This window comes from Amblyomma mixtum, chromosome 7, assembly GCF_055824585.1.
Source record: "Amblyomma mixtum isolate Tamu chromosome 7, ASM5582458v1, whole genome shotgun sequence".
NCBI classification, from domain to species: Eukaryota; Metazoa; Arthropoda; class Arachnida; order Ixodida; family Ixodidae; genus Amblyomma; species Amblyomma mixtum.
Window position 1 is genome coordinate 73,017,781 of NC_143018.1, and position 6,000 is coordinate 73,023,780.

General features: G+C 43.8%; 1 long non-coding RNA gene across 1 annotated transcript; it reads right to left on the reverse strand.

The window, feature by feature from the left end:
- Positions 1 to 1,459: 1,459 nt before the first annotated feature.
- Positions 1,460 to 2,521, reverse strand: LOC149336486 (uncharacterized). Its single transcript, XR_016284516.1, has 2 exons — positions 2,402 to 2,521; positions 1,460 to 1,578 (listed from the first exon to the last, which is right to left on the reverse strand). It is a non-coding gene; the product is annotated as an uncharacterized LOC149336486 (long non-coding RNA).
- Between the last annotated feature and the right edge of the window lie 3,479 nt (positions 2,522 to 6,000).

Sequence of the window (6,000 nt, forward strand, 5' to 3'; positions counted from 1 at the left end):
TGACGGTAGAAAAAAAAAAAAGAGGATTTTTTTCAATTGCGTCTCTTACTGCTGGTCGCAGTATTTCATGATAAGGAGTTTAAAAGCGGGCAGCAGCCATTTATACTTTTATTCGTTACAATTCATATTCACAGTCCATGCTGAATGCAAGCATAGCACACATTGAACCACGGAGGAATAATATTTTGTGATTTTTTTGCAAAGCAGGTGTTTTGTCAAGATGTTGAAGCTCAAAAATATTTCTTTAAGGATGGTTCATATATTTATTTCAGCCAAAATAATCGCTCACTGGGGGTACTCCAGAAGAAGCCACTTGAGAAGCAATGAATGCTGAAATCTGTCGCAGCCTTAGTCACAGGTTCTTAACGCGAATCTTCTCTACGCTGGAAATCTTAAGCAGCGCGGAAAAACGAGGAGGTCTGAAAGAAAATAGGCGCAACGGAATCAGCTGCAGAGCCAATGCTCAAGTCTCGGTGTTTGTTCGTCGTCTTCACTTTATCGCGCTGCTTAGGATATTAATTACGAGTAACCGACTTGCCAGCACTGATTTAAATGAGCCTAACTATGTATTCTTTCTCGAGCTTACAGCCTAGAGGGAACGTATGCAGGCTTATCTCACCTTTGACCGTTTAGCTCGAGCACAGCAGTAGATGGAAAATGTGATTGCTTTTATGAATCCTGCACATGATGTGCGCTTCACAAACGCTTATCAATGGCATATTAACCTATTGCCGTGGCTGTCTAAAAACACCACTCGAAATGCGGTGACAAGCTGAAGAGTTTACGCAGTTCAAAGCTCGCTGAGTTGGTTTACCCGCATTGAAAATGCATAAAACTGTCGGTCACTTTTTTTATGCCTCAAACACGGACGCCGTTTGTGTATTTTATGATGCAGAGAAAGTTTCTTTGAATTCGGCGACGATACGACGCGCAGCGACGCGTTTATGAATATGCGAAGCGGACAAGGCAATTCACCGAGCTTGCAAGTGGGTATGTTCAGTATTTCGAGCCCTATTAACGATTACGAAAATTTGAAAGCTAAGGTTATCTTTTTTTATTCACGGCCTTCAGTTTCGCGATACAGACTTACGCCCCAAAATCAAAATTATAAAAGCTGATTAGTTAACTATAATTAATCATTTTTCTGATTATTGAGCTCTATTACGTACATAATGCCCGTCTTGCTGTACGGTCCACCTTCACTGACCTCACCGACATATCTCTCGCACTTTTTAAAATAAAAATCTGTAAACGTTAAAAAATGCCATCCAATATATCTCTAAGTACTGCTTTAAATTGAAAAACCACTCGATTTTATGCTGCTCTAAAGCTTCTGATAATCATATAGCATATGTATATACCTCTCCCCAAAGTAACACAATTACCACACAGAAATTGCGCAGGAAATTTTATTGGGGTCCATTTAATGCTCTTGTGGTTCTATAGTTCTGTATGCTTCTTATCGTCGATGCTTTTCTTTCTCGCTCCTCATTGCGCTGAGTTTAGTGCCCAAGGCCAGCAACAGCAGTTTTCCGGAGAGCTCCCGCCCCTTCTTGGTCGGCAGGACCGTTGTGTAGGCTGCGTGGGAGATAATTTAGAGCGATCATGATATAAATCTGCGCAGAACTTGTGCACATGGCCACAGTAGCATAAGTCGAAGAATTATGCACTGAATCTGAGACACCCTACCGTAAAATGCATTCTGGGATATTAAAAGCTTAGTCTCATGTTTTTTTTGTTTTTTTTTTGGGGGGGGGGGGGGCTTTACCATTACAGTTTCCTGGCACAACCGCGAACTAAAACAGGTATACGCCAATTGTTTCTGAAACACGTTCGTTCGCACTAACCCCCCGAAATAAAACGCGTACCAGCTCTTAATTCCACTGCTCCTGCTTAGCTGTAGAGCGCAAGCCTTGTGGCAAATGTAATGGGGTCATTGTAACCTAATTAGATACGCAGAACGCCGCAATGCTGATCCCGTGTTAAAATATAATTAGCACTATTACTTACGACAATGAAAAGGGTTCAGTTCCTGATACGTGCATATGACAGAATCCATAACAGGTTGTTGTCTACGTCTCGTTACTTAGAAAATACATCACTAACTAGCATCGCAATGTGCTTAGCGAGGTTAATCCTTCATATTTTTTGCGTTACACAATTCATATCATGCACTTGAACTACCGCTGGCAGGAACGCAACTCGGTGGCGGTAAAAAATTCGCTACTGAAAAATGAGAGATTACTCTCCGACTGCACATGGCCCAGCTTACAAATAAATCATGCATTATGATACCCTTTAGCTTAATTTGTAGCCCTATGAACGAAAACTGCCGACAGCACTGACAGAGGTAAACAACAAAGCAATACGTGAAAAACAGTAAATGGTTGTTCACGCTTACCTGAAATATTGATGATTGCAGGTTCACAGAAACCTTCGTCTTTCCAGCTCACTTGCGCCCTAGATCCTTCCGATGGCTGATCATCCCATGCATGCTTGGCGCAGGTCATTTTAGCGACGTAAAAAAGTGTCTTCTTCCTCAAATCGCACAAGTGTGGCGCTGTACCATGATTTCAAGGTGAAAACAAGTGGATGCAACAACGGGTATAACCGGAAATTGCTCGCCCGGCAGGAAAGTGCGGAGCACACTGGCTTCTAGCCGGCTTCCGGCTTCTAGCTCTGTGCAACAGACCGACCAATGTCTTCCTTAACAGCGCCACTAGCAACTGCTGCTCCTTGCACCGACCACTCAGGATGAGCCGCGCACCAACATCGCTGTGTTTGCTGTGTTGGAAATGGCACGGTAAACAAAAACATGAAGAACTGGAGAAGCGAAGAAAAAGAAAACCTCAAAAACAAGAAATAAAAAAGAGGTCTCTGCTGGCGACAACACGGGGATCTCAAGTGAACTCAAAAACAGACAGTGACGCACACAGCTTCGCAGAGGGGGGGGGGGGGGGGGGGCACTGCCGGTTCCAGTTAAAAGAGCCCTTTCCCTCCAACTACGGACAACTGACCGGGCCACAACCGGGCAGACCGGTTACCTCTCCCATTGTGAAGCTGCGCGTAGCGCGGGTTTTTTTTTAAAAAGGCCAGTTTTGCACATGATTTGTACGTGTTGCAAATCTGCACAGCGCGTTCTTTTTTCCTTCTGCTTGAACGCTGATAAAGAAAAAAACTTCTAGGAGCATTCTAGGAAGAGAAGCAGCTTCGCTACTACCTTCCTGCCCTTGCGATCACCCGCCCCCCGAGTTCCCCATTCAAAGGTACAGTCGGAGACTGGAGGGAGCCAAGACGGCCGTGCGAGACAGGGAAAAGCGGACTAGTGTAGAAAGCGACTAGCGCGTTCAAGGAGCTCGAAAGAACAATTAGTGAAATTAAGGCGGCGGTACCACGCTAGCGGCGGTCAGCAGCCGTTTTTCGTCATGTTTGTGTGAGCGGTGTGGCTCATCCGTTTGCGCTAGAAAAATGATATTGAGCGCATTGTAAAGATAATTGTATCTTCTTTGCGATGGTAAGTGTCGCTAAAAGCTATTCACGTTAGTATGATAGCAGTGAGCAAAAGAGCGAGGGGCATAAAACGATATTTTTGCTCGACTTGCCTGCGTTGGACCGGATTTTTACGAAAACTACTGCTCCGAAAAGAAAACTGCTTCTGCAGCTTTTAGATGAAGTGTGACTCGAGAACCTTGCGTCAAGTTATTGAGTTATATTGGGTAGTTATTTAGAACTGGTGCCATAAATAAGTGTGAAATTTAAAAGAATGACGCATTAATAACTCCTAGTCCAATTTATAAATCACAAACATATTTAGCAGGATTGTAGATAGTACCCATGTTGTTAATTCTTGAAAATTTCATTGAGCTACATGTCATAATTTTTTAGTTTTCATTGTTCAAAGTTGGTCGTAACCTAGAAACTGCGCTTATTTGATCTGAGTTTTAGAAGCAAGTAAACGTCGTATAGGGAACAAATTCGGCACACGAAATATTTAGGAAATATTCGAAATCCTCTCGAGCGGCATTTCGCTATGACAAACAGAACGGTAGTACTGCGCCGTTCAATTGCGCCATTTTTTGGTGCGCCGTAACCTCCGCAAAATACATCCAGCGCGAAATATCACTGTTATATTCCAAGCTTTTTTGACAGGAACTGAAGTCTCTGGTCTTAATACTACCAGTGATGTAAATTTTGGTATGATAAACGACTCATGTTAGCTCGCACTCGCCCCTTTGTTGGTCGACGGGGCTGCTGCATTTGAATCTCGCGGGCGTTTTGACTCAACAATGGAGTTCCGCCGGTCAACGACAGTGGCGCTGCCAAACATTTTGAAGCAAGACTTACGAGACAGACGACTGACTTCGCTGAAACCTCTCCTGCCTTTCGGTCGTTTCTTCGGCTGCTTAGTAGGCTGTCATGGGCGTATCGTGCTGTTTTGCTTGTTGGTATTTTTTTACTGTGCTTTTGTATTTGTGTGCAGCGCCGTTTTTTATCACTTTATCTTGCCAGTTTATTTTTGTGTAAAAGTGTCAAATGGGGAATCGGCGGAAATACCTTCAGCGCAAAAGGTCGACGATGACAAAGCTTCTTACGCGCATGGCTGATGTCAGGGCCAAACGCAGGTGAGCCATTCGGACCACAATTTTGTTATTAGTATGTGCATTGAAGTCCCAACTGCACCTGTGTCGCGTGCGTGAGCTACCTCGTAGTGTGTGTTATCGAGTGCGGTTTTTCATGAACGCGTGTGCAAGATTACCAGTGTCACGGCACTGTGACATTTCGTAAGGCGAGAGCAGAAATCTGCTGCATAATTATTTGTTCCTTAGCTGGGGGCCTGTAGAAGTGGCTCCAAATTGGAGAGTTGAGGAGCTTGTGTTTAGAAATAAGCGATGAGTTTTAAAAGTCACAGAGGGCATTGAGGGATATTTTATGTATATGACGACTCTCGTCCTGAGCATGCGCACGACGCGGGTTGGATCCCAGATGTGGCAGATGGAATTTTTTTCTTCACTCCGCTCTGAAGTAAGTCTATAAACTGTTGGCATGTCTAAAAAATATACTACAGGTTATACAGGGCGATAAAATCACCTGCTGATTCTGCATTGCGCAAAACATTTCGCGTTTGCGTTTTGCATTCCTCCTGAGCTCGTTAGGAGCCCGCAGTGCAAGGAAGCGGCAGTTTGCGTTGTGGGGGGATGGACACCTTTCTATGCGAGTGGCATTGGGCAGCTTATGTGTAGATTATGATGAGGGAGGGGCAAAGCGTGATGAAAAATCGTACAAGCGCACTGCGAGCCGTAGCTACTGCAGATACTTTAGTACCGGTGATAAACTAGTTCTTAGCACTTGAAATTTTTTGCTGAGGAGGTTCAATTTTCTTCATTCATGCACCTAGCACGTGCCTATGATGCTGATTATCTTCTAGTTTCGTGCTAGGAGGCCGGTGCTTTCAAAGAAATATAATTGTGCTCGTGAAATTCACTGCATAACTGGGGCTAGAGAAATGCGCTAGTCAGTGCATGCTTCTGTTTCGTATTCACTGCAAGTAAATTTTTCTTCTCCTACTTCGCTGCAAGAATAAATTGTGAAGTACAATTTAGGGATGTCGAAGAAGCCCAACTTCTCATTTTTTATTGTCTGTAGTGTTGAAAAAGGGGCCAGAGAGCAAAACTTGTGATGAAAGTGATGGATGTTCAAGTGCCGCAGATGAAAACTCTGCTCTGTGCACTATTCAGTGTACTTCCTTTGACACAGTGAGAACCATGCCAACCATGTTATCAAGAAAAACAAGCAGTGTTTCATTGTTCCAGCAGCTTTGTATCACCCTGTATGGCGTAAGCAGAATATGTTTCTATCGTGCTCAGCAGGCTTTTATCCTAACATATTATCTGCTCTCATTGTTACAGTGGTAGCAAATGATTTAGACGTATGTAAGGACTTTTCAGTCCACTTGCTATGTTTATGCACATATTTTCTTTCCTTTTCCGTTACTGCCCTCAC